The following is a 9,473-nucleotide window of genomic DNA, read 5'->3' as shown; positions in this document are numbered from 1 at the left end:
AGCTGCAGTTTTTCAGCCCGATCCACCGACGAGCGAAGCAAGCCCCGAAAAGTGAGGGCTGAGGCAGCGGGCAGCCCCTGCTCCCTCCCCACACCCCTAGTTGAGGGATTCTGCCCCGTCTCCCCTCCACAGAGGTCTTGCAGCGGATTCCTGCTTCAGCGTTGTTGCATTCAGTAATTGGGAGAATTCGTCCAAAAACGACCAAACGACCGGGCTAAATCTATTTAAATATACACCAGAGAGACATGAAATTGGGGTCTTGGACTGCAGCTGCCTTCAGCTGCGTCTGGGCCAGAGGAGGTGTGGAAGCGTGGGACAATAACCATCTTTCACCACCTTCCTCAAACTCCCAGACCTGGCGGCTGTCTTCCATCTCAGGTCCTTGGTTACCTCACCTCCCATCCCCAGCCAACATGGTCAGCACAAAACACACTGGCACTCTCCTAGAGAGGACAGGGAACCACTTCTGAGTCATGAAAAGGTCTGGACAATGCAAGATTATGGCTTCCCAACCTTTTGAAGCACAATCGTCCTTTTAGGAACATAGGAGAGAATAAACCGTCCTTTACTGCTGCACAAGCACAAGAAGAGAGCCCTGACACTGAGATGGTCTAGACCCGTCACCCCCAGCTGGCTGGTATTTGCCTGTACCCTCAAACAGTTGTTCTGTTCCCCTACAGGTTTCCCATCCCACAATAAAGGGGTGAGTTTTACTGGCTTTGCAGCAACAAAACCCTTGAAGATCCCTTTTCAAAGGTAGCTGCCACAGAAGTTTTAGCATGATGTGGCTATCGAGGTTATAGAACAATGGATTGGAGCAATTAGTTCAAAATGATCTCGAAAACTGCACAAGCAGCTCAGGCCAGGTGTCATTTCAGGATCAAAGCATCTGTTAGAGGAAAATTATTTTTGCCATTGTATTGTTTTTTTTTTTTTTTTTTTTACCTACTGTTCATCTGAAAATAAATTACAGGCCAGAACAGGTGGATAACATTCTGGAATGATTTAATGATTTATTTAATCTGGATTCTTTTTCAATCTACTTAGCAGGATGAATACTTTTTTTTTTAGCCTGAATCCAAAAGCCTGTCTTTTCATCTAAAGAAGAGAAAATACCCTAAAACACTGCTCTGCTGCTGTCAAGGTGTACTCCCCACCACTGTTAGTAAAGCAGTAATAATGTCTGCTGTGCTGAAGGGCCTAAGGGGAAACCTCAAGAAAACCGAGCAGAAGATTTTAATTTTTTGTTTGTTCCTTGACATCTTCCTAGTGCTTTAAATTTTACTTCCCTTCCTGGGACAGTAGTTGGGTAATAAAAGAACTGATTGTAGTGTTCAATCACTACCCCTTAAACCTTAAAATGCGCAGGTTTAAGCGATGACAACTCGGTGACTTTCCATCTCGTTAGGACAGCTTTGTGTAGCACTGATAGGGAGTGGAGCTGGAATGGACACACAGGAGTCTTCTGCTGCAAACACCTATGGATCCACTGATACCAAATGAGGCCAGGAGCAATTCCTTCAGGCACATTCACACAAGACTTGTATCCTATTCCTCGGTGAGCAGATCCTAACATGAGACCTTCCTTCTTGAGAAGCCATGACTTTGCTAAGGAGGGATTAGCAAAACCATTGCTCACTTATTCAGATATGAATTTCTGAGTTTGGTTTGAGCTGGAAGATGTTTTATGGGGCAGACACTCTCAGGACCTATAAAATGCTGAAATTCATGGATTAGCCCCCTGGATGGCTCAGTTTGGTACTCTAGTCCTACTGGATGGTAATGCAGATGTGCAGAGAGAGATGGGAGCTGGCAAAATGTTTTTAGATACAGGGAAGATTACAGCATATTGAAGGGGTTGTAGGCACCACTGCCAGGATGTTTCCACCTCATGTGCCTGTCCACTTTAGTTTGATGGATTCCATTAAGGTCTTAAACTTGCTTTAGTCCATCAGACTCAGTATGTGCACCCGTAAAACCATTCATTTTTTTGTTGTTTTGTTCCAGTTTTTTTTGTTTGTTTGTTTTGGATTTTTCTTTTTGTTTTAATTCAACAGAGCTCAAAGTCTGAGTTTGCTACTAGTCAAGTCCTGAGTTTGTGCTATGGCACCTGCTCACCTGGTTGGTGAAACCTGCCAGCCCACTCCCCCAGACTGCCTGGGCTGGAAGAGAAGGGACTTGGAATGATTACCTGTCAGCCCTCCTAGTGAAGGTACTCTGAGCCACACGGGCCCTCCAAAAAACCTGGCCCACATGAAATGGCCTCCAGGGTAAATATGGCACATATCAAAGCTAATTGCAGTTTTTAAACAAAAATCACTTCCACTTGACTAGGATGATTCATTGAAGTGGGTTCACTTCTGAATTTCAAATCCACAACATCAATGTACAACATCTAAAAGATGCCCTCCACAGCCATCTGCTTAGTGGAACACCTTTACTGAACAGCTAAGAAACAAACAGTTACAGAAGCTCACAAGCAATCTCACCACTGGTCACTAACAGAAAAATCAAGTATCCACATTGCCATGCTCAGGTTTGCTCTACACAAACCACACAAGGCACAGGGAAAGTAAAAGGTTAGCTGCACAAGGAAATGGACAACAAGGAGCTCTGAGTCAGCAGCCTTGCAGGGGTTCATGCTATTATCTGACCATGTTCTTCACAGCTCCACAACCACCATCTGCAATTTACTCCTGGGAGCTCTGACAGCCTGGTGACCAGGCCCAGCTGGTACAAGAACAAGTGCTGCACGTACTGCAGGTGGGTAACTCACTGCTGGCAGCACTCAGACCTGCCTGACAATGCTCTCTTGCAGTGGTCAGAGTAGCAAACCCTTCCTGGAGCTCAGTACTGCGTGTGGAGCAAGAGTCTCCCTGACAGCGCAGCTGCAGAGCAGCTCCCCAGGGTGAGAAATGGGTCATTTGTTAGACCCACAGGACCACAGGAGAAACAAAGCTCTTCTCAGGGGTGTTGCTGGCATGAGAGCTGAAATCATACTAAGAGTGGACCATTTGCTGCAACATTTTATCAGCAGCAAACCAGTCTCTAGCCCACATTCCAAACACAGAGTGATAAGGCAGGACAGCTGGTTTTCCTTTGAATAACAAGTAACCAAGAGGAACAGAAGCAGAAACGACTGCTCCTGTGAGACATGTGGTACCAGCCCTGGCTGGGTACCAAGCCTGGCCATTACCTAACCAGCACCCAAGGCACCACTGTTCCAGGGCACTGCTTTATATTTACGAGATCTCTCCTTTGCATGTACAGAAAGATAACCCTGAAATGGCCCACAGCCACCTGGGGAGTGAGGAGACGAATGAAGGAATCCCTGTGAAACTCTGAAACATGAACAGCCCACAATGGTAAAAAAATGAAGTGTCAAAATTCTCCTCAGGCAGCAGCAGTTCTGCTGTCCAGTCATCCTCTGGGCATTTATCTGCCTGTTCCCTCACAAAGAAGGCCAAAAACACTGTACAGTAACCTTTCCATCAGAGGGGAAGGTGGTTCCACCAACTCATAAATTCTTAGCTCTCTTACACTGCCATTACTACTTTGACCACAGGAACTTCAGCATAAGCAAGTGTTTCTGTGATGTTACAATTTCAAAGCAGAAAAGGGATACAGTGACCACATTGTGTCAGGAACATCAGCAGGTTCCCGTTAAGCAGGGTTTTTTGCACCCAGCCCCAACTCGCCATAACCTCCGTGGCTACATGTGCAGGGGCACACTGCAGCACACACATCCTCAGTAGCATGTAAAATTAGGACCTTAAAGCAGATATCAAATTACTGATTTTTTAAACAGACAAATGTATGCTAAATACTTCTGTGAACCTTCAGCATTCAGAGAAATTTAGATAATGGAGATAATGCAACAATAGCTGCCTTAGCTGAGGGAAAGGGAGCTTCTACAAGCAGGAATTCCAATTTCCAACTTCTCACCACCTGTCAGAGCAGAGCTGATACACCTTCTGCTTCTATTTCATCATACCCTCAGTGAGTGCATCTCAGTGGAGACACTATATTCAGGGTCAGGTCTATCAAGGACTACAATTTACCTGTAGAAAAATCAATTGCCAGTAAAACTCTTCAAGTATCATCCGGAATTCAGAAATGTAACAGATATTACACTTCTTCCTGAACTTTCCCATAAAATACCAGCTTACTCAGTACTCTGTGGCAGGAAATTAATAAAACTTGTCCTAGTTGCTCTCAATTACAGCAATAATATAACCTCATTTGCTCTCCATATACATTTGAAAATCAGGCTACAAATACATTTCAAGTTATTTCATAAATGGAGCAGATGTAATTACAGTGTGGGAGTGTAGGCTCAGGGACAACTGTACTTGTACAATTCCAAAAGTTAATAACCCAGATGTTCTCTAGGTCACTTTTCACCCCAAATCCTAAGGCTGATTCTGGGCTGCACCACCTCTAGCTCCACTCAGCATGGCACTGAGATCAGTTTAACTTGCCAAGGCTCACAAGTGACATTTTAAGGGCTGAGGAGAACCAGGAGGCATCAATGACATAGTGATCCCCACTTCTTTGCAGAACTGCAGGCTTCTGAATCCAAGGGCTCTCGGAAGCACGATGCAGTGCTTGCCACTCACTGCCCCCTTCACTGCTGGCTCTCAGGTCAGACCTCTTACCTCCTGTAAGAGTGATTACAAATTAGCACACCCTGATTATTAGTTATGAAATTCAATGCACTATAATGTTTCATGCCCTGTAGTTTTCTAAGCTTCACTGATGTGCTGTGCTTTTCCCTCCTGAGAGAACCACAATGATGTCTAGTGGGCTTTTCCTTGAGTGCTATAGGGATGTCACCAGAGTTACACTGCATAGACCTAAATTTCAGGTCTGTGTTTTTTTCTTATGGCAGCCCAAACAGCCTGGTCACGAGTGCAGCAGCCTGTGAAGGGATCTTGAACATCATCTGTCGCATGGTTAGCTCCCTCAGCCTCTCCCCAGAGAAAACTCTGTGCATGCTATTTGTTTTCAGAATGCACTGGTTTTGTTCTTCAGAATAAGACTTTTGGCCTGATTTCTTATGGAAACAAAACTCCTATAATCACTGTAGGAGAAGACAAACATCTGCCCATCATTGCATAATTTCTTAAATTAACCAGCATAACCCAGCAATCGCTGGCATGAGGATGTATGCACTCTGGCCTCCATCTCAAATAAATGGAGAAAGGAGTTTCTCCCATCGACACCCAGAATTGTTTCAGAGCTGTCTTCCTCTCTAGAGGAACCCAGAGCACCTGTGCTCCCAAGTCAGGCAATATGCTCAAGTGCCTGAGGTCCAGAGGGATTAATTCCAGCCTTGAGGTTGTACTTGTCCTCTGTGGTCACCCAAGCTGGTTAGGAATGAATGTTTGTTTCTTTTTCCCCCTAGAAACAATTGCTATGAGTGATCACACAAATCACAGCAGTGACACACACAATTGAAAACACAACCCAAAAGACGTTTTTATACAAACTTGTGGTGGGTTAATACCAGGATAAAAGTATATTTCAAAGGACTAAAACGATTTTTCAGCAAGAATTATTTGACATAGAAAGTAGGGGAAAGACAGAGGAGAAAAAGAAATTAAGTCCCCCAAAACCAGAAGGTATAACAAAATCTCTGCTAGAGTTCACTCGTGTTCTTTCAGCCTTCCAGCCGGGTATGCCAACATGTCCTTACAGCTCTGCAAGTGATGGCAATCACTCCAAAGCCTGGGTCACAATTTTACCCATATAAAGCTGAGAGAAAACCTAGATATTTTCCTCCATAAGATGTCAAGAGAGGTTAGCCCGACTTGTCAGATCCCACTGTGGCTCACAGCAGGTTAATTGCACACCGGCAGCTAAAGAAAGAAGCACTACAGAGAGGTCCTACTTAGTGCATTGCAAACGATATGGGTTGCTTGCTCTGAGGTATGGTTTCAAGAGAGTTGCTTGGGTTTAGGAGCGATATACCTGTTTATTATATTGATAAATGACACATTTTTCTTACTTGATTTGCTGGGGACTGAGTGACCTGGCAGTAAAACTGACTTGATATTGCCACTTAACTCTTATTGATGTCTTTTCTGGTTCGCCTTTTATTTGCATAAATGAGAAACAGAAAGGGACCATTATTCTTTAACAGAATCACACGGGATTCCCCGAGGAAGGCTGATGGATGTTGCAGACACACATCTCCCCAGGTATCAAACCAGTAACAACTTTTGTCCTCGCACTCCCACAGCCCCCACTCAGTGACCCCTCACCCCATGCTCAGCTGAGGCAGAGCTGACAGGCCAGCAGTGTTTGCTCAGCCACAGGTTTGGCACTTCAACATGTGAAGTGTGAGGGCAGGAACGAGTGAGAGAAAGTTAAATTATAATTTTTGTAATTAACCATTAAAAAAATATGGGACCTATAAATATATAACTACAAACCTAAATATATATCTATGCTTATAAATGGGCATTTTTATAAATTAGAATGTGATGCTTTCTTATGATTGAAGAGGCAAAAAAAAAAATTTTCTAAGAGAAAAAACATAAAGACTGTAAGCTCTCAAATATCACAGGGTTGCAGCTTGGGGTTTTGTCTCACTGTTGCAAAGATTACAACAATATTCTACAGCTGCATTTCACTTTACCATATCTTAAAATAAAATAGTAGTTACAACCAAACCAAAACTAAGGGCCAATTTTTGTTGCTTAATTCCACAAGTCAAAACACCAGTAAATGTATTAACATCACCTTCGTGTAAGTGAGACTTACACCAGGAGGGGTCTTTGACAGGGTCGAAACAAAAACTTCAGTCTGTCTCAGAAACCGAGTCACCACCATAAAATTCTGGTAAATGACCCTTAATACTCCAGAATTTAAACAATTTCAGATTCAGATCCCTAGTACCCACTCACATCTCTGCAAAGAGTCTTGTGGAATTAAATGAAGGATGAAGATAAATTAATTTCTCTTAATCATTGAGATCAATATTTTCCTATTCTTTGCACTGCACAGCAGTGTTAAACACACACTCTTCTGTTTAATTTTATCATACAGCTCCAAAGTCTTAAAAGAAATCATAAGTGTCTTTATAATTCATAAGATTTTTTTCCCATAAGGCATTTCTTTTCCTTTTGTTTGTGTTTTGGAAGGAAACATCAGTAGTACAAAGAAATGGTGCTGCACAGAAAAACCTACCCCTAAAGAGATCCTGCAAAACAACAAAAGAAATGAACACAACCAGGAGGAGAAAATTCTGCAAGGGGGTCCCTGGTGGAAAGAAGTGAATGGGGTTTTACACAGAAAAACTCTTATATTTTTTAATAACCAGAAATCCTCTCTTTTACTGTTTCTTTCAATTTTAGTCCTCTCATCTAGGAATCCTCTTTTTGTTTTACACCAGCATTTGAAGAAATCTTATAATTTTATTGTTTCCCTTTGCCAGCCACTGGAGTAGGACTCAGGGACCCTGTCCTGCACTGCTAGTCCTGCACTCCTTGTGTTCCAATGGTCAACCGGCTTCAAATCAGACCAAGAATTTGGGGGGGGGGGAAGAACCCCAAAGTTTGTGCATGTATTCCAAGGAAATTAACTTTTTTCCTGACCCATTTCTCTGTCTATGTGCATCATGTACTTACGGAACAGATGAGTAATGAGCATTGTGACCTATAAAAATAGCAGAAGACAGGAAGAAAAAAAACCCTGCATTTACTTTCAGATTTATAAAATATTAGTATTTATGGATAAACCATAATGGAAGGGACTGAGCCAATATGGAAGTTTTGGATGTTTATAACTCCCATCTTTGAAAAGTTTGCAATGAGGTTAAAAATATTTAGAGGAGCTGAGCATCCTCCCCCAGCCAGTTCACTGTACACAGGCAGAAGCTGTCTCACAGATGGTGACAGGATATCAAGATGACCAGATTATTTTAATATTCTCCACCATTTTCTTGGTCCTTTTTGGAGACACCAAACCCCATCAAACACTGATTTACCAAGGGGAATGGAATGAAACCAGTGGACTCTTGCTTGCCCCCACTTTTTTTCTCCTTTTAAAAAAAGCCAATCCCCCAGAAACCACTGGCTGACGTGGAATACATTTCCCCCTCACCACAGGCAGTCTGCAGTCTGACACAGAGCTGAACCCTCAAAAACTGCATATTCCTGGGGACCAGAGCCCCAGAGGTACCACAGGACCTGCCAGTCAGTCAGTCTGTCCTCCATGGCAGCAGATTGTCCTGGTGAATAAACTACTGGCAACCCACTAGCTCTGAACCTCTCCAGCCTAAAATCCCTCCTAATTAATCTTCAACTGAGAAGGAGCAGCAACAGAGCACCAACAGCAGAGCACCATGACTAGGACACCGGCAGAATCCCTGGCTCCCTTTTTTGGAATAAATTTTGCAAGATTAAAGAGCACTACCCTCTCCAAAGAGCCTGAGCAAAAAAAAACCAGGAGGCTATGGCTCACTTCAGCCTGCACAGCAGCAGGGAGGCAGGATTCTGTCTAATTTGGCTTGGTAACACCAAGAGACATGTCACAGCATCGACGACATAAGCCTGCCCACCACGTGCACGGCTGCATCCTGTAGTTGTTCTTTCGCTGTCTCCAATGCCTTTGTTGCTATGTGAACTGGATTAAAGCCAACACAGATGTACTGCACTCCACTCAGTGCCACACTGATGGCTCCTTGAAGGGCTTGATCGGTTCAGCTAAATCCAAAGGACACAGAGGAAGCACAGTGCAGCGCAGCCAGGTACCAGAGAAAATCTGGACAGGCTGCAGGTAAGGAAAATAGGAATATAAGGAATAATAATATTGAAACAGAAGGGTAATTAAGCACTAGATCAGGTGATCAAGAGATGGTAAATTCTCCATTTCTTGACACCTCCGAAACAAAACTGTGTGTCTTTCCAGAAAACATATTCCAGCAGTTCCATCCAGCTACCAGAGCATCATCTGGCCCGCAATGCATACAGGGAGCAAAAGCAGAGAATCTGACTGTCCTTCCTTGCCTTGAAATGTTCATAAACCACACTCTTTAGGAAACCAACTTTCCTTCATTCCAGGGTGTAAGGTTTTTTTTTACTTTTTTTGTTTCTTTGGTTTTGGTGTGGTTTTTACCTCAGTCAGGGACCTGCATGTATATTACAAAAAAAGCAGCACCCCACACTCATTTGAGTTAAGGAAAGACTACTCTAGGGGCAAATACTGCAGAGTATTTTCCACTGTAACCTGTGCACGCAAGTATTGTAGCACAAGCAAATAAATGGCAGGAATATCTGCGGAAACAGTGGTGCTCAAGCACAAAATGAAAAACCTGAAGGAAAGCAAGTTCCAACTGCATAGTTTTGCCTATTTGCCCTGGAGTTATATTTAGCCATGCAGAGAACAAAAAAAAAGATCTAAACCAATTGTTTACTGCTCAGATGACAGCCTATTAAAATCGCCCTTGTTACTACAGCAATAGTACA

Source organism: Corvus brachyrhynchos, unplaced genomic scaffold (genome assembly GCF_000691975.1).
Source record: "Corvus brachyrhynchos isolate BGI_N302 unplaced genomic scaffold, ASM69197v1 scaffold26, whole genome shotgun sequence".
Classification (NCBI taxonomy): domain Eukaryota; kingdom Metazoa; phylum Chordata; class Aves; order Passeriformes; family Corvidae; genus Corvus; species Corvus brachyrhynchos.
This window is presented reverse-complemented; position numbering follows the sequence as displayed.